Source organism: Eurosta solidaginis, chromosome X (assembly GCF_040869045.1).
Source record: "Eurosta solidaginis isolate ZX-2024a chromosome X, ASM4086904v1, whole genome shotgun sequence".
Taxonomy (NCBI): Eukaryota; Metazoa; Arthropoda; class Insecta; order Diptera; family Tephritidae; genus Eurosta; species Eurosta solidaginis.
Genome location: NC_090324.1, coordinates 137,110,160 through 137,137,563, shown reverse-complemented (window position 1 = coordinate 137,137,563; position 27,404 = coordinate 137,110,160). Strand labels below are relative to the sequence as shown.

The following is a 27,404-nucleotide window of genomic DNA, read 5'->3' as shown; positions in this document are numbered from 1 at the left end:
GAGTATGTCTTTCATCTTGATAGCGATGAGACAACAAAATTGGAGGAGAAAAACGGAATATCGCAGACGGTTACCAGCACATACTTGAACATGATATTGGCTGCAATATCTGCACAAACATCGACAGTAGCATCAATGTCGTCGCAAATGTCAGAAATGTCTTCAGAAATAACATCGAAGATTGAAGCACAAGAAACGCGTATGTCAGAAATGTCGACACAGATTACATCGAAGATTGAAGCACAAGAGACACGTATCTCAGAGATGTCGTCAGAAATAACATCCAAGATGGAAACAAAATTGGAAGAACAGAAAACACACATGGCGTCACAAATTGCAGAACAATTAAAACAACAAGAGGCACGCATAACGTTACAGCTCGAAGCACAAGAAGAGCGTATCTCAACAAAGATGGAGGCACAGGAAACAAAATTCTCATCGCAGCTGGAGGCTGTTAGTGAACGACAAGATAAAGTGGAGGCCGAGATGGATGCGGATTCAGGAGTTACAATTGAACCGTCCAATCACTTCAACGTATACTCTGAAGGTAAAATCTCCAACGTTTGATGGTTCTGTTCCATTCTAGGTATTTAAGCTCCAATTTGAGAAGACGTCGGCAGCGAACAATTGGAATGTGGAAGATAAAGTTGCGGCACTGTTCATGGCGTTGAAAGGGCCTGCAGCTGAGATTTTACAAACCATTCCAGAGAGTGAACGGAACTGTTATGAAACATTGATGTGCGCTCTAGAGAGGCGATACGGAACTGAGCATAGGAGACAGATATACCAAATGGAGTTGCTGAACCGCTTCCAGAGGCCTGGTGAAACATTGCAAGAGTTTGCGTCGGATATTGAAAGGCTAGCACATTTAGCGAATGCGGACGCACCCGTGGAATACACTGAAAGGGTAAAAATCCAGAGCTTCATAAATGGCATACGAGATGTGGAAACGAAGCGGGCTACATACGCAAACCCAAAGCCAACATTCGCAGAAACGGTGTCACAAGCCCTGATTCAGGAAACAGCGTCGCTTCTGTGTAAGCCAGTTTTCAAAGCACGCCGTGTGGAAGTAGAAAGGCCAGAGTGGGTAGACGCAATATTGGAGGCGCTGAAAGGATCGCAAAAGCGGAGTGAAACAGTTATCAAATGCATGATTTTTAATAATCGGGGATTGCCCATATTGCTTTTTTTTTTACATGTATGAAAACATTTATTTGAAGCAATTTTTTTAATTTTATAATTTATTTAATAATTTGGGAAAAATTTAAACAACGTGACATCAGGACGGACAAGGCGACAGCTGTTTCGATTATACCTTGTAAATCTCTTCAAAGCCTTTTCTCCCGGGAGTGGGATTCGAGCTCGCACCCCTACGATAGTTGAAATGGTTGTAAACGCATTCAGCTACGTCATGCCTGTTGTGAAGTCTTTCCCAATTGCCTTCTTTTTGCATATTTTAATCTTTTACACATTGCATACTTCGTATGCAATTATGTGTTAAAGCTATGCTTGGTACGGCGGTTTTTCAAAGAAACTTTGGTTTTGTTGCGGTTTTCGTTCTATTTGTAGAACTACAACGAATTAACCAATTTTGTCTGTTTGTATGATTTTTAATAATCGGGGATTGCCCATATTGCTTTTTTTTTTAAATGTATGAAAATATTTATTTGAAGCAATTTTTTTAATTTTATAATTTATTTAATAATTTGGGAAAAATTTAAACAACGTGACATCAGGACGGACAAGGCGACAGCTGTTTCGATTATACCTTGTAAATCTCTTCAAAGCCTTTTCTCCCGGGAGTGGGAGTCGAACTCGCACCCCTACGATAGTTGAAATGGTTGTAAACGCATTCAGCTACGTCATGCCTGTTGTGAAGTCTTTCCCAATTGCCTTCTTTTTGCATATTTTAATCTTTTACACATTGCATACTTCGTATGCAATTATGTGTTAAAGCTATGCTTGGTACGGCGGTTTTTCAAAGAAACTTTGGTTTTGTTGCTGTTTTCGTTCTATTTGTAGAACTACAACGAATTAACCAATTTTGTCTGTTTGTATGATTTTTAATAATCGGGGATTGCCCATATTGCTTTTTTTTTTTTAAATATATGAAAACATTTATTTGAAGCAATTTTTTTAATTTTATAATTTATTTAATAATTTGGGAAAAATTTAAACAACGTGACATCAGGACGGACAAGGCGACAGCTGTTTCGATTATACCTTGTAAATCTCTTCAAAGCCTTTTCTCCCGGGAGTGGGAGTCGAACTCGCACCCCTACGATAGTTGAAATGGTTGTAAACGCATTCAGCTACGTCATGCCTGTTGTGAAGTCTTTCCCAATTGCCTTCTTTTTGCATATTTTAATCTTTTACACATTGCATACTTCGTATGCAATTATGTGTTAAAGCTATGCTTGGTACGGCGGTTTTTCAAAGAAACTTTGGTTTTGTTGCTGTTTTCGTTCTATTTGTAGAACTACAACGAATTAACCAATTTTGTCTGTTTGTATGATTTTTAATAATCGGGGATTGCCCATATTGCTTTTTTTTTAAATGTATGAAAACATTTATTTGAAGCACTTTTTTTAATTTTATAATTTATTTAATAATTTGGGAAAAATTTAAACAACGTGACATCAGGACGGACAAGGCGACAGCTGTTTCGATTATACCTTGTAAATCTCTTCAAAGCCTTTTCTCCCGGGAGTGGGAGTCGAACTCGCACCCCTACGATAGTTGAAATGGTTGTAAACGCATTCAGCTACGTCATGCCTGTTGTGAAGTCTTTCCCAATTGCCTTCTTTTTGCATATTTTAATCTTTTACACATTGCATACTTCGTATGCAATTATGTGTTAAAGCTATGCTTGGTACGGCGGTTTTTCAAAGAAACTTTGGTTTTGTTGCTGTTTTCGTTCTATTTGTAGAACTACAACGAATTAACCAATTTTGTCTGTTTGTATGATTTTTAATAATCTGGGATTGCCCATATTGCTTTTTTTTTTAAATGTATGAAAACATTTATTTGAAGCAATTTTTTTAATTTTATAATTTATTTAATAATTTGGGAAAAATTTAAACAACGTGACATCAGGACGGACAAGACGACAGCTGTTTCGATTATACCCTGTAAATCTTTTCAAAGCCTTTTCTCCCGGGAGTGGGAGTCGAACTCGCACCCCTACGATAGTTGAAATGGTTGTAAACGCATTCAGCTACGTCATGCCTGTTGTGAAGTCTTTCCCAGTTGCCTTCTTTTTGCATATTTTAATCTTTTACACATTGCATACTTTTCCCAAATTATTAAATAAATTATAAAATTAAAAAAATTGCTTCAAATAAATGTTTTCATACATTTAAAAAAAAAAAAGCAATATGGGCAATCCCCGATTATTAAAAATCATACAAACAGACAAAATTGGTTAATTCGTTGTAGTTCTACAAATAGAACGAAAACAGCAACAAAACCAAAGTTTCTTTGAAAAACCGCCGTACCAAGCATAGCTTTAACACATAATTGCATACGAAGTATGCAATGTGTAAAAGATTAAAATATGCAAAAAGAAGGCAATTGGGAAAGACTTCACAACAGGCATGACGTAGCTGAATGCGTTTACAACCATTTCAACTATCGTAGGGGTGCGATTTCGACTCCCACTCCCGGGAGAAAAGGCTTTGAAGAGATTTACAAGGTATAATCGAAACAGCTGTCGCCTTGTCCGTCCTGATGTCACGTTGTTTAAATTTTTCCCAAATTATTAAATAAATTATAAAATTAAAAAAATTGCTTCAAATAAATGTTTTCATACATTTAAAAAAAAAAAGCAATATGGGCAATCCCCGATTATTAAAAATCATACAAACAGACAAAATTGGTTAATTCGTTGTAGTTCTACAAATAGAACGAAAACAGCAACAAAACCAAAGTTTCTTTGAAAAACCGCCGTACCAAGCATAGCTTTAACACATAATTGCATACGAAGTATGCAATGTGTAAAAGATTAAAATATGCAAAAAGAAGGCAATTGGGAAAGACTTCACAACAGGCATGACGTAGCTGAATGCGTTTACAACCATTTCAACTATCGTAGGGGTGCGAGTTCGACTCCCACTCCAGGGAGAAAAGGCTTTGAAGAGATTTACAAGGTATAATCGAAACAGCTGTCGCCTTGTCCGTCCTGATGTCACGTTGTTTAAATTTTTCCCAAATTATTAAATAAATTATAAAATTAAAAAAATTGCTTCAAATAAATGTTTTCATACATTTAAAAAAAAAAAGCAATATGGGCAATCCCCGATTATTAAAAATCATACAAACAGACAAAATTGGTTAATTCGTTGTAGTTCTACAAATAGAACGAAAACAGCAACAAAACCAAAGTTTCTTTGAAAAACCGCCGTACCAAGCATAGCTTTAACACATAATTGCATACGAAGTATGCAATGTGTAAAAGATTAAAATATGCAAAAAGAAAGCAATTGGGAAAGACTTCACAACAGGCATGACGTAGCTGAATGCGTTTACAACCATTTCAACTATCGTAGGGGTGCGAGTTCGACTCCCACTCCCGGGAGAAAAGGCTTTGAAGAGATTTACAAGGTATAATCGAAACAGCTGTCGCCTTGTCCGTCCTGATGTCACGTTGTTTAAATTTTTCCCAAATTATTAAATAAATTATAAAATTAAAAAAATTGCTTCAAATAAATGTTTTCATACATTTAAAAAAAAAGCAATATGGGCAATCCCCGATTATTAAAAATCATCCAAACAGACAAAATTGGTTAATTCGTTGTAGTTCTACAAATAGAACGAAAACAGCAACAAAACCAAAGTTTCTTTGAAAAACCGCCGTACCAAGCATAGCTTTAACACATAATTGCATACGAAGTATGCAATGTGTAAAAGATTAAAATATGCAAAAAGAAGGCAATTGGGAAAGACTTCACAACAGGCATGACGTAGCTGAATGCGTTTACAACCATTTCAACTATCGTAGGGGTGCGAGTTCGACTCCCACTCCCGGGAGAAAAGGCTTTGAAGAGATTTACAAGGTATAATCGAAACAGCTGTCGCCTTGTCCGTCCTGATGTCACGTTGTTTAAATTTTTCCCAAATTATTAAATAAATTATAAAATTAAAAAAATTGCTTCAAATAAATGTTTTCATACATTTAAAAAAAAAAAAAGCAATATGGGCAATCCCCGATTATTAAAAATCATACAAACAGACAAAATTGGTTAATTCGTTGTAGTTCTACAAATAGAACGAAAACAGCAACAAAACCAAAGTTTCTTTGAAAAACCGCCATACCAAGCATAGCTTTAACACATAATTGCATACGAAGTATGCAATGTGTAAAAGATTAAAATATGCAAAAAGAAGGCAATTGGGAAAGACTTCACAACAGGCATGACGTAGCTGAATGCGTTTACAACCATTTCAACTATCGTAGGGGTGCGAGTTCGACTCCCACTCCCGGGAGAAAAGGCTTTGAAGAGATTTACAAGGTATAATCGAAACAGCTGTCGCCTTGTCCGTCCTGATGTCACGTTGTTTAAATTTTTCCCAAATTATTAAATAAATTATAAAATTAAAAAAATTGCTTCAAATAAATGTTTTCATACATTTAAAAAAAAAGCAATATGGGCAATCCCCGATTATTAAAAATCATACAAACAGACAAAATTGGTTAATTCGTTGTAGTTCTACAAATAGAACGAAAACAGCAACAATACCAAAGTTTCTTTGAAAAACCGCCGTACCAAGCATAGCTTTAACACATAATTGCATACGAAGTATGCAATGTGTAAAAGATTAAAATATGCAAAAAGAAGGCAATTGGGAAAGACTTCACAACAGGCATGACGTAGCTGAATGCGTTTACAACCATTTCAACTATCGTAGGGGTGCGAGTTCGACTCCCACTCCCGGGAGAAAAGGCTTTGAAGAGATTTACAAGGTATAATCGAAACAGCTGTCGCCTTGTCCGTCCTGATGTCACGTTGTTTAAATTTTTCCCAAATTATTAAATAAGTTATCAAATTCTTCAAATGCGGGAAGTCCGGTCACATTGCACGTCATTGCGATCTTGGCCTTAATTGTTCCAACAATGTGGGTGGGCGTAAACGCAAAGCTGGAGGAGATGAGCAAGAGCGAGTAAGAGGTAAAGATCGAGAGCTAGATCCAGCTATTGAATGCCCTGTGATATCTGTGTTGCAAATTGGTAGAAAATCGAGCAGTATTACCGTCAGAGGGATTGTGGATGGCAAAGAACGAATACTGACTCTAGATACGGGCGCATCTCATTCCTTGATCCGATCTGACTTGGTCAACAGGAGAGTAAAACCGTTACCTGGAGCAAAGTTGCGTACGGTCACTGGCGAGTATAACCAAGTTCAGAGAGAATTGATATGTGAAGTATTGATTGGGAAGGTCATGGTTCTACACAAAATTGTTGTGGCGGAGATTGTCGATGAAGTTATATTGGGAGTGGATTTCTTGGTTGACCATGACATCAAGATCGATATGCAGAGAAGGGTGATGTGTTATGAGAACCAAGATGTGCCACCTAACTTTAGTTTGGAAAAAGGGTTCAGCAGTAATCGGGTACTGGTGGAGAAGACTCGACGAACACCACGAAATTCAAAGGTAAAGGTTGATGGAACAAATGGGCCAAACAAATCAAAACCGAAGGTACCTGTGAGAGAAACACTGGCATTGAAAAGCCCTAACGGACGTACTAAAACAAAGAAAGAATGCAAGGGTGGTTTCAAGCCAAGGCACACTACTGTTGTGAAGCGTCGGAACAATACTGATTATGCAAAGCAAATCCGCCCAGCGCAAGCTCTGCGAAGTAGTTCTTCATTGGCTGACCAACAGAGTGCGAGGGAACGATCCAGGATAATGAGTAGTAAGATGAAACACAGGTACGGCAAGAAAAATAATTCGGAATGTTTCCGGGAGGGAGATTTTGTGCTGTTATACAACCCTCACCGGCGGAAAGGTGTTCCATCCAAATTTCGGTGCAGTTGGGAAGGCCCGTACTAGGTTGTGAAGAAGATCAGTGATAGCATCTACCGCATGCAAAGCATTGAGAAACCACGGAGTAGAAGAGTGGTACCTTTGGCGATGCTAGCAGCGTTTAGATCGAGAGATTTGTCTGATCGGGACGATCAGACTTAGGTGGAGGCCAGTGTCACGGATATTAGCATCACTAAGCTATACCATCACTAAGGCGATGCTAAGCGATATTTACGTCAATAATCAAATCACGTATACACACATATAAGCAGCCGAGATATGTCACACACAGATGCATTTACTTATACGCCTATGTGTGTGCGAGAGACTGTAAACTACAAACTCACATACATCTGCGAGACGATGAAAAGTAGAAAATTGTAAACAAGTAGAAACTATATGCGAACTGTAAACACTCGAAATAGTTGGTAAGTTCTGGAAATAGAAGAGCCTAGATGTATGCAGCGTAAACTATAAAAGTGGCGCAAGCGAGTAAAAAGTAATTCAGTTTGAGCTGAGCTATCAATCAGTTTGATTAAGCACGCGATCTGGCGGCCAATAGTAGAGTTTCATTTGAGTTATCAGTCAGTTTGGTTATTAAGCCAGCGAGTAGCAAAGTATAAGTGTTATTGTGAAGTACTTTAATAAAGGCCATTTTTCCATTATTCAATATTGGAGTTATTTATTCAACAGTTTAGTGATTCGAATTTAGCAGAGGATTGCAAATAAGAGGATTTGCAAGTAAATTCGTTACAGTATCATGTCATCTTCTCTTTTCTAAAACAACAGTAACACCTTTGCAAACAGAGAGCCTACCGCGCTTAGAAATGTGCGGTGAAGTCCTATTATCCAAATGCATAAAAAGTCTAATCAATCAACTACCTTTAGGAGACTTTGAAATTTTCTTATGGTCGGATTCATCAATCGCCCTTGCGTGGCTCGAAAAACCACCATGCAATTAGAAAATCTACGTAGCGAATCGTACGTATCAGATTATCAACAACGTAGGTAACATCAAATGGCGCCACGTATCCACTAACCATAACCCAGCAGACCTCGGCACCCGAGGATGTAGACCACAAGATTTAATTTACCAATCACTCTGGTGGACCGGACCAGACTGGCTTCAAAAACCGCCTGAGCAATCGCCCCTTTCATCGCATCAGAACGTCGTTCCTCACGAAGAACGAAAGGTTGAGGCGTTTCACATTTCGGAGAATGAACCCGACATCCTAGACCGATTCTCATCTTGGCCGAGGGCGTTAGGAGTGATAACCTACATTTTTCGTTTCCTCCATCGAATCAAGCCCATACAGTCGATCAATTACGAGTCTTTAGTTATCAATCAGGCTGAAATTCACTAGGTAAAACACGTCTCATAAAACTCGCGCAGACCAGATACTATCCGGTGGAATATGCCCAACTTTCCAACGGGCAAACTATCTCAAAAAGGAGTTCACTTCTCCCTCTGTACCCCCTTCTCGACGCAAACGGCCTTCTCTGATCAACTCTGATATCCCGTATAAAGAAAAATATCTAGTCATCATCCCTGAATCCTCACGTTTCTGCTACTTATTTCTCCAATATCTACATAATTTATTAATGCATGCTGAACACAAACTCATGGTGAGAACTGCTAGACAGGAATATTTCATTCCGCGATTGAAATCAAAAATTAAGTTTTGCATACGTAATTGCAAAACATGTACCATCTTCAAAAAAGCCTCGAGATCAAAAATCATGGCAGCCTTACCACCAGAATCACCTGCCAACCCTCTAATCCAGGGTTTTATGCGGACCGTACATATTGGACGATTTGCAGCCAGGGGATAAATTCGGCTGTATTTGAACAGAGCCTTCCCGATACCGGACCACCTCGGTAAGTATTAATGGCCTTACCACAGCGAGGGGCGCTGCTGTGGCGGACGGTTCTTTCCCCGTATATAATACTGGACCGCTGAGCCCGCCTTGTCGGGCAGGTGGTCGCACGGCCAAGATGAACGACTCATTACCTGATTGTAATAAGGAAGATGTAAAGAGGAGGACTGAGTCGCAATCCAAAGACGACAAGTACGAATTAAGCGATGCGTCGGCCTCGCGGAGCGTGAGTAGTGCTGATGGGAGAAGCACACAAATGAAAATGGAGTAGAAGAGTGGAGAAGGGTACGTAGCAGAGGAAGTAAAAGAGCTCTTTCGCAGTACCGTGCAGCACTAAGAATTGTACAACGCTTGGGAGCAGTGGTCGACCCAACATAAGTGGAGATCGAGCGCTTGGAATGGGCCCATGAAGCGGTAGAAGTAGGTCGAAGGCATTTCAAAAGGTTTGCTGCGAGAAACCCTCGGTTCTGCAACCGGTACGAGGAGGAAGAAGCGTCGAATGACAGAATGAAGAGGCAACGTTCGGCTGAAGGCGACAAGCCTGCTTTCAAGAGGCAGAAAGGACCCAGTCCAAGAGCCGCGAGGCAGGGCAGTCGCATAGACAAGACAAGTAGGCCCAAAGTTGTAAGACAGATTGGCTCTAATAGCGAGGTAGCAACTACCTCGAAAGCTGCAAGTCAGAGGGAAGTTAAAATTAAGGAAGTAGGAGATAAGCCAAAGGGAGATAACACTAAGACTCCTGCTTTTCCCGAGAAGATGAGTGATGTGGCAAAGCAGTCACTGACTGTGGCGCTGGTTGATCGTAGCAGTCCTTTCGGACAAATGACTACTGAAGGTGGAGTACAGGAGGAAGGGCGGAAAGGGCGGTTGGTCATAGGCGCAGATGCAAATGCGCACCACAGTGCATGGAGAGGAGCAGATACGAACGAGAGAGACGAATCTCTGTTTTGTTACATCCTGCAAACCCATTTGCAGATAGCCAAGAGGGAAGATGTTCCTAAATACATTGGTTAAACATCCAGCAATGTTCTGGATATTACATTGAGCTCCGAGCGTGATATATCAAGGTATGATTGGATGGTTCTTGATAGACCATCCTTCTCCGACCATGCGTATATCAGCTTCAGCATCCCCCTAAAGAGGGTAGAGAAGGGAGGAACCTTTAGTTTAGAGTTTGCTTGCGCAAAATACCGTTTCGGGTGGTATCTGAGCGGACCACTGACCTCCACCCAATGCTTAGAACTGTGCGGTGCAGTCCTATTATCCAAATGCATAAAAAGTCTAATCAATCAACTACCTTTAGGAGACATTGAAATTTTCTTATGGTCGGATTCATCAATCGCCCTTGCGTGGCTCGAAAAACCACCATGCAATTAGAAAATTTACGTAGCGAATCGTACGTCACAGATTATCAACAACGTAGGTAACATCAAATAGCGCCACGTATCCACTAACCATAACCCAGCAGACCTCGGCACCCGAGGATGTAGACCACAAGATTTAATTTACCAATCACTCTGGTGGACTGGACCAGACTGGCTTCAAAAACCGCCTGAGCAATCGCCCCTTTCATCGCATCAGAACGTCGTTCCTCACGAAGAACGAAAGGTTGAGGCGTTTCACATTTCGGAGAATGAAACCGACATCCTAGACCGATTCTCATCTTGGCCGAGGGCATTACGAGTGATAACCTACATTTTTCGTTTCCTCGATCGAATCTAGCCCATACAGTCCACTATTATCAATCAGGCTGAAATTCACTGGGTAAAAACACGTCTCATAAAACTCGCCCAGACCAGACACTATCCGATGGAATATGCCCAACTTTCCAACGGGCAAACTATCTCAAAAAGGAGTTCACTTCTCCCTCTGAACCCCCTTCTCGACGCAAACGGCCTTCTCTGGGTAGATGGCCGAATAATCAACTCTGATATCCCGTATAAAGAAAAATATGTAGTCATCATCCCTGAATCCTCACGTGTCTGCTATTTATTTCTCCAATATCTACATAATTTATTAATGCATGCTGAACACAAACTCATGGTGAGAACTGCTAGACAGGAATATTTCATTCCGCGATTGAAATCAAAAATTAAGTTTTGCATACGTAATTGCAAAACATGTACTATCTTCAAAAAAGCCTCGAGATCACAAATCATGGCAGCTTTACCACCAGAATCACCTGCCAACCCCCTAATCCAGGGTGTTATACGGACCGTGCCTATTGGACGATTTGCAGCCAGGGGATAAATTCGGCTGTATTCGAACGGAGCCTTCCCGATACCGGGCCACCTCGGTAAGTATTCATGGCCTTACCACAGTAAGGGGCGCTGCTGTGGCGGACGGTTCTTTCCCCGTATATAATACTGGACCGCTAAGCCCGCCTTGTCGGTCAGGTGGTCGTACGACCAAGATGAACGACTCATTACCTGATTATAATAAGGACGATGTAAAGAGGAGGACTGAGTCGCAATCCAAGGACGACAAATACGAATTAAGCCATGCGTCGGACTCGGGGAGCGTGAGTAGTGCTGATTCAATGGACTCCGTGTTGGAGAAGCACACAAATGAAAACGGAGTAGAAGAGTGGAGAAGGGTACGGAGCAGAGGAACTAAAAGAGCTCTCTCGCAGTACCGTGCAGCACTAAGAATTGTACAACGCTTGGGAGTAGTGGTCGACCCAACAGAAGTGGAGATCGAGCGCTTGGAATGGGCCCATGAAGCAGTAGAAGTAGGTCGAAGGCAGTTCAAAAGGTTTGCTGCGAGAAACCCTCGTTTCTGCAACCGGTACGAGGAGGAAGAAGCGTCGAATGGCAGAATGAAGAGGCAACGTTCGGCGGAAGGCGACAAGCCCGCTTTCAAGAGGCAGAAAGGACCCAGTCCAAGAGCCGCGAGGCAGGGCAGTCGCATAGACAAGACAAGTAGGCCCAAACTGTAAGACAGATGGGCTCCAATAGCGAGGTAGCAACTACCTCGAAAGCTGCGAGTCAGAGGGAAGTTCCAATTAAGGAAGTAGGAGATAAGCCAAAGGGAGATAACACTAAGACTCCTGCTTTTCCCGAGAAGATGAGTGATGTGGCAAAGCAGTCACTGACTGTGGCGCTGGTTGATCGTAGCAGTCCTTTCGGACAAATGACTACTGAAGGTGGAGATCTGTGGAAAGGGAGCTTATTAGCTTAATGCTTAAGATGATGCGGGAAAAACCAAGTAAGCCCCTTCCAACCTTTGATTCGGGGGGATGGTATAATGGTGTGAAGATGATAGCGTGCGACAACATCGCGAGCTTGCGGTGGCTGGAGGAAGTGGTTCCAAACCTCCAAAGGCAAGGCACGAACGCGCGGTTTGAGGTGGTGGATAAAGCGCAAATCCCCACGGTACCAAAAGTTAAGGTATGGATACCATGCGTGATGAAGTCGGAGGATACACTGCGACTTCTGCAGAATCAGAATCCGTACATACCGACACAGGATTGGAAGGTACTTACGGTATCGCGGCCTACCGAGTATGGTCAGTTCTACATCTTCCAAATAAACAAGCAGGCGGAGGATATTTTGCACACGCAGCTTGGCAAAATGTCCTTTGGCACTGGCAAAATTTACATGCGACTCAGGAAAAGAAGTCCCGAAGATAAAAACCCTAACACGCTAGAGGTGGGCGAAGTCGAAAAGGACCTCAAAAGCCTAAAGGAAAAAAGACAGGTGGAGGGCCCCGACGTCACCACGAACGTACTAGAAGAGGACCAACCGCTAAATGGTGCTGTGACTCGCACAGAGGAACACCCGGCACAGCAGTCACGAGAGGCTGAAGGGGGCCTCGAATACTCTAAGCCAAAAGGGCAAGGGGAGGACGACGACGTAAAGACGAAGGTGCTGGAGGGGGACAAACAGCCCAATGGTGCTGCGAGTCCTACAGACAAACCTCCAACACAGTAAACTGGCGTCGAGCGAACTCCTCCTAACCCTAGAGGAGGGTTCGTTTGACGTGGCGCTGATCCAGGAGCCGTGGCTCTCATCGGGGGGAAAGGTTTCTGCACTTAGCGCGCACGGGTTTGGCGTTTACTACGCGCAAACGGAAGGACGGGTGCGAGCTGTAGTAATGGTAAGGAAACAGCTGCATTCATATATGCTGCCTAATTACACCACTGAGGATCTCGTAGCGGTGGCCGTTGAGCAAAAGAATAAGCAGGCATTTATCCTGGCGTCCTGCTACATGGCCCATGCTGCGGAGGTTCCACCGATGGATTGCAAATGCTAGTACAGGAGGAAGGGCGCAAAGGGCGGTTGGTCATAGGCGCAGATGCAAATGCGCACCACAGTGCATGGAGAGGAGCAGATACGAACGAGTTACATTTTGTTACATCCTGCAAACCAATTTGCAGATAGCCAAGAGGGGAAATGTTCCTAAATACATTGGTTCAACATCCAGCAATGTTCTGGATATTACATTGAGCTCCGAGCGTGATATATCAAGGTATGATTGGATGGTTCTTGATAGACCATCCTTCTCCGACCATGCGTATATCAGCTTCAGCATCCCCCTAAAGAGAGTAGAGAAGGGAGGAACCTTTAGAAAACCTAGGTCAACGAACTGGACTAAATTCCAGAAACATGTAGAAACAAAACTGGGACAACCCAAAGAGGTTGCTAATGTAGAGGAACTGGAGGAGTCGAATGAATTCCTAACAAGGACGCTTATGACTGCGTATAACAAAGCTTACCCTCTAAGAAGATTCAGAGGAAAAGCAAAGCCGCCATGGTGGAGCAATGAGCTGAGTCTTCTAAGAAGACAGGTAAAAGAAATGTTTAAGCTCGCAAAGACGGCGGAAAGCGCAGCGCGTCGGGACGATTACAGGGATTTACTGAGGATCTACAAGCGTGAAATTGCCAAGGCGAAGAGAAACTCATGGAAAAGTTTCTGTACGGACATAGAGTGCTTCAGCGAAACAGCATGGTTGAAAAAGGTCCTAGCAAAGGGAAACATAGTCCAGGGACTAATAAAGAAAGAGAACGGGGAATGGTCACGTAATAGTGAGGAATCCCTTGAGGTGCTTCTCGATACACATTTCCCATCGGGAGACGGTTTAGAAGAGCCAGCAGACATAACTCACACTTCGATCACGGAGCTAGTAGTGCCGGGCTTGGTGACCGGTACAAACATCGAATGGGCAGTGAAGACGTTTTCTAAGTTGAAATCGCCGGGCCCAGATGGTATATTCCCGGCCATGCTACAAGTCTCAAGTAGGGCGGTCATGTAATGGCTTAAAATAATATTCGATGGGTGCATAAGACTGAATCATGTACCGCACACTGGGAAAACTGCTCCTGTAGCTTTTCTACCTAAGGCGGGGAAGATCGGTCACGTGTATCCCAAAGACTATAGATCCATTAGCTTAACATCATTTCTGCTCAAAACCTTTGAGAGGCTGATAGATGTGTACATAAATTCCAACGTGGATGAAAAGCTGCTCTCCACAACACAGCATGCGTACCCCAAAGGCAAGTCCGTAGGCAACGCATTGCAAAGGGTGGTAATAAGCATAGAGAAATCCCTGGAATATAAGGAGTATGCTCTAGGAGTCTTCTTGGACATTGCCGGGGCTTTCAATAATGTTGCAAAATGGGCGATTATGGATGGTCTTAATACCATAAAGTACATCCTGCCTTAATCAGATGGATCGGCTGCATGTTAAGTTGCAGACAGATTACATCACAATGGGGATTGTACGAGGCCACGAGCTCAGTGGACAGGGGCACGCCGCAGGGAGGGGTGCTATCACCTCTGCTGTGGACGCTGGTCATCAACCAACTGCTCAGGCAATTTGATGAGGGAACCGTAAAACTTACGGCTTACGCAGATGACGTCGCAATTGTCATAAGAGGAAAGTGCCTTCCAACGATTAGTTCTTTGATGGATCGGGCGCTTCGGGATATTCATACCGGGGCATCTAATGTCGGGTTGAAAGTCAATGCGGAGAAGACGTATATGGTCTTGTTTACAAAGAGGTACAAGGTCCCAAATTGGACCAGACCTAAGTTAGGGGGGTGACCTTACAGGAGAAACCTTGCACAAAATATCTTGGAATCATCCTAGACAGTAAGCTGTCATGGAAGCTCAACGTAGAGGAGAGGGTCAAGAAGGCCTCAACGGCACTCTATGCATGTAAAAGAATGCTGGAGTGTACGTGGGGCCTATCGCCCTTTCTTTCTCATTGGGTTTTTACAGCGATTGTAAGCCCTATTCTATACTATGGAGTTCTTGTTTGGTGGAAAGCCACACAAAAAACAACATACCTCAAAAAATTAGAGGAGGTATGCAGACTATCGATGCTTAGCATTACGGGAGCCCTGAAAACAACCCCGACACTGTATGCCATTCTGCACATCCCACCTGCAGACCTGGTAGCAAAGAACAAAGCGTTAACGACCGCAACCAGGCTCTGTGCTTCGGGGCAGCTTGAGGCGCCGACCATATGGCCACAGTAGTATAGCGTCATCAATCACAAGACGAACAGACTACATGATTCCCAATCTGCGCTTCGAGGGAGATCTTAAGGCCACAATAGAGGTGGATGGTTGGCGCAAGGGTGCGCAAATGGCGGACGAGGCGATACATGTGTACACCGACGATCCCAAAATAGTGGAAGGAGTAGGGTCTGTGGTATACTGCGCTGATCCGGAAATAAGCAGATCATACAGGCTGCCGGATTACTGTAGCGTTTTCCAAGCGGAAATATTAGCCGCAACTAAAGCAGCAGAAACCCTGAAAGAGAATAGCTTAAGCTGCAACCGTGTTAACTTTTCTATTGACAGTCAAGCAGAAATTAAGGCAATAATCTCGCATAGCACAGCATCTAAATGCGTGTTAGAGTTTAAGCAGTCTCTGGAGAGAATCGGGACAGGGAGAAGCATACGTCTATATTGGGTCCCAGGGCATACGGGAAAAGATGGGAATGAAAAAGCGGACGAACTAGTTAAGAGGGACGCATCCCTTGAAGCTTGCTCTGTAGATGTCCCAATTAGATTGGGCGAGTTTAAGCGAATGCGAGAGGTGCACATGATCGAAAAAGCGGGAAAGGTGTGGGTTCAAGCGCGGGGCTGTAAAGTGTCGAAGATTATGTGTAGGTCGTACAACCGTAGGCTAACACAGTTGCTTCTATCATTAAAAAGAGAGGACTGTAGACTCATGACGGGTATTCTGACTGGACACTGCCTTCTGGCGTCACATGCCTTTAAATTAGGCTTGGTCAGTGACAGCAGATGTAGGAAGTGCGGGTTGGAGGAGGAAACGATCGAGCATGTTCTGCACTTGCAAGTCTAAGACTCCAGCTATTAGAAGTGATACAGCTGTCAGATCTAGAAGCAGCAAGTGGCTTAAGTCCTAGGAAGTTTTTGGTATTTGCCAAGAGGACAGAGTTATTTTATAACATAGGTCGTGGTTTTGATAGGGTTTTTCAGTTTGGTCGTTAAAACAAACTTCTGGTAACACTACGAACTCAACCAGTCTATGTGAAGTCCTCATGGACCGACCAGTTCAACCTACCTACATACCACCAGAACGTTCTAACTATTTCTTACCATTCATCTATACTGGACTGGACTTTGCAGGCCCCTTTGACCTTAAATCGTCAATTATGCGTAAAGCACCAATAATTAAAGGCAACGTCTGCGTCTTTGTGTATTTCTGCACCAAAGCAATACACTTAGAACCCTGTTCAGACCTTTCAACCAAAGCTTTTCAAGCCGCCTTTTCCGGATTCGTCGGAAGACGCGGTCTTCCCTCACGACTCTTCTCCGACTAGAGTTGGGTCGTTTCATTCTGAACTTGTTCAATTGACCGTGTCTCTCAACTGAACAAGTGAACTAGATCTTAGATTTCGGTTCTATTTGTTCTTTTAGTTCATTTGTTCTTTTAGTTCGTTTTATCTAATGTTATTCTTTCTCTCTTATGGTTCAGGAACATTGTAAATTCATACATACATTCGCAGAAATTCACAGTGAGCACAAATGTCGATGATGCCTCTTACACCAAAAATATATGTGGTCATCTTTGTGTGTGGCACTGCTACAACAATATATGTATGGACTATTTATGAAAAACATGTTTTGTAAGAAACTTATTATTACATTTACTAAACTTGAAAAGTTCATATTTACAATTTGTGTCTGTACTCTTTCAATTTCCTGGATCTTCCGAAATTTTTAACTTTTTTTGAAGTTAATTATACATGATTCAAGGTTCGATTCGAGCTCAAGGCCAGAACAATAATTTTTTTCTAATGATTATAAAAACAAAAACAATTGTTAATTATACATATTAATATTAACTTATTTATTCATAACACATTTAAATATACCTACACAAAGCATTGCGGCATACACACCCCCATCTATACTTGTTGGCTTCTTTCGCGGGTGCGAGCAGCAGTGAACAAATTTGCTTGAAAAAAAAGAACAGATGAACAAAAAGAACAACTTGTTCGTTCATCAGAAAAAGAACGAAAGATTCGAATCTCTGAAATGAACGAAAAAGCACAACTCTATCTCCGACTATGGGAAAAACCTTGTCGGCGCCAATAGGGCATTTCAACGAGATTTTAAACCATTCCTGAGAGAAGCTTCCGATGATATCAAGGAAAAATACTCTCTTCAGTCTCTCGAATGGTACTTTTTACCACCCAACGCCCCCACATGAGTGGCCTCTGGGAAGCAGCCGTTAAGAGCTTCAAATTGCATTTTAAACGCATTGCTAGCGGTCATCATTTTACATCCAAGGAGCTGGCCACATTGCTTACGCGCTTTGAAGCCATACTCAACTCCCGGCCACTCTCCCCAATGTCCGACAATCCACAGGAACGACTCGCGTTAACTCTAGGGCATTTCCTACGCGGTGCGCCATTGCTGGCTGCGCCGGAACCCCAACTCGATAATCTCTCTCGCCATAACGAAAGGGAAAAGCTTAAAAGGTTACATCACCAATTTAGTCAAAGGTGGATAGATGAATACCTCAAAGAGCTTCATAAAAGATATAAATGGAAGACCGCTCAAAAGGACCTTTCTGAAGGAGATTTCGTCGTCTTTATAAATGAATTGCTGCCCCCAAACGAATGGCGCCTAGGCCGAATAGAAAAGATGTACCACGGAGTTGACAATCTAATCCGTGTCGCGGACATTAGAACGCAACCGGGAATTTTCACCCGACCAATAGTCAAACTATGTCCTCTTTCCATCCAAGCTGAGGTGCCCAGCCCTTAACCCGAATCTACACACACTTTCACCTTCCAATTACCACCGCCAAACCTGTTCGTTCACTTAAATATGCAACAGTTCCGTGACTTGCGTTCACCTAACCACCCATCTGTGACTTGCGATCACCTCTCCAAGTGACTTGCGTTCACTTCACTAGTTATGACTTTCGTTCATACAACCCTGGCGGTAAAGTAGACTGAAGTTGCCATCCAGTGCTTCCAGTCAACAGTGTTGGAATTGCTTTCTATCACTAATCTATGCTATAAATACAAGTGTAATGCATTAACTCGCTCTCCTGTTTACGTGGAACGCTAAGCAGATATCATCAACCAATATTAAATCATCATCGGATCATTAATTACGGACCGAGTACGAATATCATCCCCTACGCCAACTCCAGGGAAAAGCAAAGGAAGTATTCACCCACAACCGTAAGTTATATCTGTAAATATCAATCATCCTAGGTAGCACCTGCGGTAATCCCCTAACTCAATCTAACCCTTGCGAGGTTACCACCATACTCGCGTGAGATTGGTTCTCGAATCCCACCTAGCCCTTGCGCGGTCGCAAGACGGATTAAATCCCGAATTATCTTCTTCAACTTAACTATTCAAATTTCGTTTTATTAGATTTTCTTTCCATTGTGGAATTAGTTATCTTTTACATCATCATATTTGCTGTGTGATGTATCAGCCTTTAATTTCCAATTGTTACTGAACGATTTCCAGGTACAAGAAATTTGGCAGAGACGTTTTCCTTTTTGTGGCAATTTGAAGACATGGATGGAACTACGGTTCGGGCGAGCGCAGCAAAATTAGTCGAAAAATACAAGTCGGACATTTCTCAAAGCTTAGAATTCGATATAATTCACTTGAAACACATTTTTTTTTTTTTTGATATTTAAGTTACTTCATTGCGCGTATATAATAATACCGGATGAAGGTATGTACTTTTATAATTGAATTTTCAATTTTCTTTAAGGAATATTCCAGAATATCCTTCTATATAAATTTGTATCGTTCTTCTTATGTGGCTAAACGCCATGTTTTTTCACTTCGTGTATTGTTCTCCATATAGTGCTAGACGCCATTTTTTTCATTTTCCCGTTATGATAAATTTCGAGAATTTTCTTTGTATAAATTTATATTTTTTTCCATATGTGAATAGACGCCATGTTTTTTCGATTTTTTTATTCCTGTTAGGAATGCAAGAATACCACCTTAACTCCGGTCAGGGAGGTATCGCATTTCCTAACTCCGCCAAAAAGCCTGAGGAAGCGCCGAAGCCAACCTTGAGGCCTCTTTTAATTTTCCACTCAACGCAAAAAAGCCCGAAAATTGACCTTGAGCCGAGGATGACACCGTACGACCGCTCGCGAGAAAAGATAAAATCGGAATGTTGAAACACATTTACGAAGCAAATTTTTATAAAGGTCTGTCACCATTGGCATTGCTAAATGCTATCTACATATGTTCAAAATCTGTATAAGATTTTCCCCAACATTTGTGTTGCTTTACGTATCTTTTGCACTATACCTGTCACTGTAGCTAATGCAGGACGTTCCTTCAGCGTCCTTTCAAGAAGCAAAAACTTTCATAGCTCGTGTTCATCTCAAGAGCGAGTTTCAGGGCTTGCCACGATTTGTGTTGAATCTGTTTTGGCAAGACAGTTAGACTTTGATATTACTATACAAATTTTGCAGCGAAAAAAGCAAGTAAAGCCACTCTTTGATATCCGAACATTCTATATTGAATAATTAAAATTTATAATCATCATTAAATTTATCAGAAATGTATTAAAATGTTACCAAATAACTAGAAAAGATTATTTGAAACAATATGTGGATGTTAAAATAGAATTTTATTTCTACGTTAAAATAAAATAGTATAAATAGTAAGTATTCTGTGTTAATTTTATTGTCAGCTCTTAGTCCAAAAATCATTTAGTTGATGTGGCAAACATTTTTTTGATGTAATCCATCAATAACACTGCGTTACACACATTCTGTCCTATGAACCAAATATACTTTTTTTGGAAAGGGGAGAAAAAATAAAAATACTCGTGTATCGGCGATTTTCATGTACACGTCAAAATTTTTTTTATGTAAAAAGTATAAAGCTCTTAGTGTCCGTCCGTCCGCCTGTGTGAAAGATGGATCGATTTTTAACCCTTTTTCCGTGATCCAATCGAGCTGAATTTTTGCAGGCAGACTCGTGAAAATGTCTGTATCACGTCAATTTTTTTAAAAATTGATTTTTTTAAATTCTCAGATTTTCCTGTTCATGGCAGACAGACGGAGACTACGAGCTTTATACTTTATACGTAAAAAAAAAATCTGAGGTGTACATGAAAATCGCCGATACACGTGTAATTTTATTTTTTCTCCCCTTTCCCAAAAAGTATATTTGGTTCATAGGACAGAACTAAAGCTCGTTTTTGTAACGCAGTGTAATGATTCATGAATGAGACGTCATTAATTCAAGTTAATGAAATGTATTAGTGGATTTTTTATAGGGGGCCCGTTTATTGTTTAGTCCCGGGCCCGGATTTTCTCTCTACGGCCCTGCCGGCATGTATGTATATGTGTATGGACAACATAACCCTACCTATGTACACATATACACGCATGTGGGCGAACTAGTTGTCGATAATATGGTGCTATTAGGGTGGCGCAAGTTAATAAGGATTTAGGCTTCGGGCCTAAACATGCCGGCCCCCTTGCGATACGCAACAGCTCAGACTTCACCCGAGCGTCCCCGACCACGATTTGTCTTACAACTAGATTGTAAAGCGAAGCGATGGACGCCGAATGGCGCGGCAGCATCCTCCTTGCCTTCACCGTGACCTAGAGCTAGGATGATAAGAAAAAAATAAACGGAACCTGCATGATATATATTTCTTGCTATTGAAATAAAAAATTCTTTATTTCGAGAAAAAAAGGTGCTTTTTACATGTATAAACTTAAATAATAACCCAAATACCACTTAAGGTATACTAGATCGGGTGGGTCCCCGAGAGTACCCACCCGAAGATCGAGCTTTGCGCGAGCAGCGATCCGAAGGATGGTGGTAACGTGCCCGGCGTTATTATTTCGGCCTAAACGTCGCCGCCAAGAACGAGGCGAATTGGTGTGGACGCACGCGGCTTCCACTTTCACGATCGCAGTTGGCGCCAGAGCAGCCATTGGCCGAAGGGTTGGACCGTCTGTAGTGTGGGCCGGAATGACCCCGTTCCGGGAACTATGTTGAGGTGGCTGGCGCGGCCGAGTGGCCAGTCTACCGTCTCGGTTGTCTTCATTCCAGTTTCGTATTGCGCGTAGCTGGCGCGGCGGAGGGGCCAGTCAACGCTCGCGCGATTGTCGATTTGCTCGCGTGCGTCGTTGCGTTGGTGGGCGGAAAGGCCTTGATTCCGCTCCACTTTTCTCTCATCGCTCGTGTGCTAATAGGGGCCGGAACAGTCGTGGGTCCGATCCCCTAGTGTCTGATTGAACTGTATGGGAGCCCACTCCACTCCCGGATGACAGTTGTGGTTCCTCTGCAAAGGCCGACTCGGACAGCGCCTCATCCGTCGTCCACCTGTTTCGCCGCGGGCATCCTTTCGTACCCTTCTTCCTCCTCTGCAATAACCAGCTGGTTCCAGCTCTTGGGCGGCTCTGGCTCAGACGACAAATCCTCCATAGGCAGGTGCAGCGTGGTATGGTGGTTGCTACCACATCTTCGGCACCTGCCCTCACTCGTGCAGTCTCGGGTACGATGTACCATCGAAAGACAGTTTTGGCAGCAATTAACCTTTATAATCTCGCGCATTCGCTGCACCGGGGATTTAGCGCGATATATCGGACACGACCGGATAGGATGCTGCGCTTTGCATAGATTGTACGGCTTCGGATAACGAGCGGCCTAGCACTCGGTACTCTTGCGTAGCGAAGCGTAACGAGTCATTCTATTCAAAGAATGTGGAAGAAAAAGAAAACGGAAACTCTGTTGATTTATTATGACTGTGTCACGCGTTCGGTGGCGAGTTAGCCCTAATTCTGTTATCGGGACTTTTGAAATTTAGCGCGTGAGTAGGGTGAAAACATCTGGAGCTGCCTAAGAAAAATATTCGTATCTCGCGTACATTATGTGCATGGCCTCTTTCAAACTCACGTTATGTGTCTGGGTCTTTAGAGCCCTATTCTGATTGTTTTTGTGTCACCCGGTAGCGTTTTAACTAGCCACGGCCGAGTACTGCATAAAACTGATTATATAAGTTATTCAGTACTCACACGTTGGTACGGAACCGGGTAGAGATTGTGTTATGTGGTTGATTTTTGCGTCATAGTTGACTGTGTTGTTGGTGCTAAAACCCAACAACGTTTCGGTCTGCCGCGAAAGAAATGCTTGGACAGCAAAAAATGTATGTGAACGGAGAAAAAATTAAGGGATGTTCATTTTGGACGAAGGAAAAGCCATTCATAAAATTTACCACTTTTTTGTATGTTTGTTTGTTTAGGTTTTTTTTTACGCTTGGTGTCCTATTTATTTGGCTGCTTTTCCCAAAGGATACGGCTCCGAAACCGATTTGTCGTAAACGGGTTTTCGGTACCCGTTTGAATCTTTTGATGCAGCACTAATTATTGTACATAAAAAAAAATATATAGGCATATATATGTACGTACGTTGGTATAAGCATACCAAAAGTCAGTGCACGGACTTTACCTCATTGGTAGATTTACCAACTTTTTGACCCATTTTCATTTTCTACTACTTCTATCACCACATCCCAAAAATCTAACAACATTTCAATCTATTCGCATTGAAAATAAAAACTGCGATCATTTGGTAAACCTATTTAATTGCCGAGCACATCCAAATACATTAATAGGTGATATTAACCAAGCGAATCAATTATGAAAGTGTTGTGTACAAATTGATACAAGAGATATAGTTGGTTTTGAATGAAGGGTAGCAAATGAGTACGTAACTATTTTCCTTCGCTATTTTCATCAGTTTTTTGTGACTAATCTTGAACGAAAACAAAATGGTTTTAAGTAAATGATGACATGCCGAAATCGGTTATTTTGTGGCAGTAAATATGGTACGTTGGAAGATTGTTGTTAGACTTAGGCGTTTCGGTAAATTTTCGTCAGTATTTCAAGCTCACCATACAGGAAAAAGCAAGTATCATATAGGCGTAAGCTAAGTCTATACAAATTTCCATATATTTTGTTTTGTGTACATGTATAAACTGTAGCTATTGTTTTCTGAAAAAAAAAAAACAAAAAGAAGCGAATATACAAATTAAAATAGTAAATAACACTTTGAGTCACATTAGGGCTGACCTTAAAAAGAGATTAGACGAACGCGACTTAAGCTTAGTTTTGGAAAATCAAACACAATTTACAAAGAGAATAAACACTGCTACAGAACAACAGCTGGACTCTAAAATACGAGCACACGTAACACACATTTGGACTAAGATACAACGAGGACTGGTTTGTGAATAACACTGATATAAATGTCCCCCCGGAAATTCGTTGGTTACTGTCATTGTGAAAAAAGTTTGCGCTCCCAGTATCGAGGAAATCATTTTCTCCCATTCACGTGATTTCAGATCTGGAGCAAGGTATTCAAGCAATAGGAGATGACAAAGGAAAAGATACACTAAGATGTAATGTGGCAACGAAAATAAATATATTTAAGAACAAGTTAAGAAAAAAAAAAGAAACAAAAGGCAAAAAAAGCGAATATTTATACACACTCGAATGTGAAATTCCTAAGAATTGAAACAAACGGGACTAAAATCGAAAGATTTTTTCCGTTGGTACATTCTTTTACTACGGCGCGTGGCCGTAGTACGAAGTTTACGAAGTTTGGTTTTGCTGGCCTTTGCGAACAAAAAATCGTAAGTTAATTGATAATTTAATTTATAATTAAACATATATTAGTTTGGTTAATACTATTCATTTTCTTTTCTTTGTCAGGTGGATGGTGTGGATCCCGGAGGTGGAGCTACCAATTTGGTGGAGTCTCAACTTTTGTTTTTTGTTTCTCGACAACTGCAAGAAAAAAAATTGCATTTACAATTTCTATCACGTTAAACTAATGAAGATTTTATTTTCCCCACTTTTTCTTTCTCACTAGATCGAATGCCGGACAATACATACCGGCAGTGGGAAGTAAAAAATCCGCACACTTCTCAATCATAACGAACGATCGCGCACATTCATTTGTAACCAGCTTTGATGCGCGGAGCTTTAGTGTGAATGCTGATATTATACTCACCGATATGGCATCGGAAATTTAGCAAATTTTTCCAAAAGTTCTTCTTAAGTACATCGTAAAAAGGATCGATATACAGCAGCCTGAACGTGAAGTCATATTTTCGGAAGAGCTTCGTGCCACTCAACCGCGTAGTGTTGGCCAATGGGGCGGTTTAGCACACAATATGCATGAATGTGCGGCTTTCATGGTGTACCCTACAGAGAGGAAGTCGCTGGGATATTGATACAATTTATTTATCGCATGATACACGCGTGATAAATTTACGCGATTTCGATAATTTTGAACCAAAAGACTTAATGGCTATTGTGTCCGCATTGGAATATAATAATTTTTTTTTTCGCGGTCTAAAAGCTTCACATATGCGTCTCGCTAGTGAGACAGCAGAACGTATCTTGCATGTGCTCAAGCGTTCAATGTGGTTGGAGGAGCTGCATTTGGAGGTATTAGGTTTAAGATCCGATTTTCTGCATAAGTTATCTGTATCTGTGGTTACAAATAACAACCTCGCAATACGAACGATTGACTTGAGCAATAATTCAATTGAAGATGAAAGTGCTATTCATCTAGCCGGTCGTATTGACAAAGTGTCAAATGGTCTCTGCAAGCTGGCGCTCGCTCACTGTGGTCTAACATCGAAAGGCGTGAATCAGATGTCACATTCGGTATCGTTAAATCAAAGTATATCCAATTCGCTCATGTTTTTAGTTTTAAGTGGCAATAGCCTAAAAGAGGATATAACAAATTTACATAATTTTCTGGCACAACGGAATGGCTTGGAACATTGTGATCTCTCATCGACTGATATATCGTTGGAGAATTTATTTAGTGCCGTTCTACGCGGTTGTGCAACGCATTTATCACATTTAAATGGTTCACATAATTCTTTTAGCACAAAAAGCAAAGAAATACCGCCATCATTTAATCAACTCTTTAGGAGTCCACTAAGTTTAAAGCATTTAAATATTGCCGGTTGTGAATTGCCCATGGAAGCGCTCAAAAAATTGCTACTTGGCTTGACCTGCAACGAGCCCACAACTAGTCTGTACTTAAATTTAAATGGAAATACACTAGCAACCAGAATGAGTCAAAAAAACGGATAGACGCGGCAAAGGCGCAAAACAACGACAGACTTATTTCTATAGATCTACAGTTAATGATAAATTTTACCAGGATATGAAGGATAGATTGCGATCAACAGAATTATGTCTGAACGGAGGCGGTTCTCAAGATGATCAGAACCACATCGAGCAAGATTTTCTTCAGAAATGGAGGATACAATCGTATGCTTATGAGTTTGACACGGACTCTATGTTTATCTATGGTAGTTCAAGAACTTCGGTTGATGATGGAAATTTTGAAGAGACATACAATTTCTCCTGTAGTGAAGAGCCTCTCTCTCCTAATGAGCATGAAACGCAATGTGCTCTTTCCATAGATAAATTTGAGACTACTTGTGATATCGTCGTTGAAAGCAAGATTGCGTTAGAAAATCATGTTGACGTCATAATTAAACCCGATTGTGAGGCGAATGAAGATAGTAATTTGGTAGATCCAAGTGATACTAGTTTTAGTGGATATGCTCAGACAGTGATATGCGTTCCCCCTAATTGTACATCTGAAGTAATTGTAAAAGATGACGCTGCGCCATATGTTAATATAATTTCTACTATGGCACCAAAAATTATACCAGCGATATGCATTATTATAACAGATGAAGGCAATACACTAGGTGCACAAGGTGCACAGGTTTTAGAGTCATGTATACATGGCGTGTAAATTTTACAAAGTTTAGACATTAGTGACAATAACTTGGATATCGAATTAGCTCTCGCTTTAACAGCAATTTCGAAAAACCCTTCGATACGTACGCTTCACATGACACGCAGTCTGACCGGAATGAAATTGAAATATATACCTACTGTTATGAAACCGCTTGTAAATCTTATACAGAAAGATGATTTCCCATTGGTGGAATTTGCTAAATAATGATATACATTATTTAATAAATGCGCTTGGTAGCAATCAAAGTTTAAATAAAGGTGATATACATTTGTATTTAATGTTTTCACATGCTTCACATCAGGTATCAAATGCCAATACAAATTTAGCAGCCGCTGGTGTATTTAGTCAAGTACCACAACATGTACTGTGTCAACATGTACATACAACGTTTACAACAATGGACACAAGACGAATATATACTTGTATTCTATTCAGACCCCTTGATATTTATAGCATACATAAGGATTTACCCGATTTGGAAGTACCAAAGTGGGCGTCATGTCCTGAAGATTTTATATCAAAACATCGAGAAACTTTAGAGTCGCAATATGTTAGTGAACAGCTGCAGCACTGGATTGATCTTAATTTTTGGTGAGGATACCTTGATTGCATTTTATAACAATCTCATTGGTACAGGAAGACCTCGACCCATAACCAATTTCTTTGCATTTTAAACTAGAATATATAGCTTTGTTGAAGAATTCTTGTTGATTTTTGCAAAAATGGGAGCTTTCGCTATCTGATTGTATGTCTTTCATACTGATTTGTGAACAAAATTACTGTTGTTGAACCATAAATAATAAAATATTGAAACTTATATTTTTTCATATGCTCCCAAATAGCTACAAGTTATCCAGTAAGGCTGCTATCTAATCAAAAAATATTTGCCTCAGCCTAGCAGATCAGCATAAAGAGCTTTGTCAAATTGGCTTAGTACAACTTTTCACTACACCACATCCAGCAAAATGTTTCCCATCACCTTGGTTCAATAAAACGTCACCACGCTTCCAGCAAATGTACGCACGGCCACCAGTGATATCAGAAATTGGTTAAAATTAGCAAAATTGGGGGACAGGGATGCAGCGAGAACATTGGCTAAACAGGTAAGTGACTTCATATTTCCCTACACGCTAGATTCTAATCCGAATATTTTGTTCCATGTAGGTTGATGGAGCGATGCAGCTGTTTATTGAATAGTTCTAGTTTCTGG

At 41.4% G+C, this 27,404-nt stretch overlaps 1 protein-coding gene and 1 pseudogene across 1 annotated transcript in view; both read left to right on the top strand.

Moving 5' to 3' along the window:
- Positions 1 to 27,404, top strand: part of LOC137235482 (calcium-dependent secretion activator-like) — a 3,515,579-nt gene that overhangs the window by 1,682,799 nt on the left and 1,805,376 nt on the right. The gene's annotated exons all lie outside the window — the stretch shown is intronic.
- Positions 9,020 to 26,789, top strand: LOC137234555 (F-actin-uncapping protein LRRC16A-like; annotated as a pseudogene).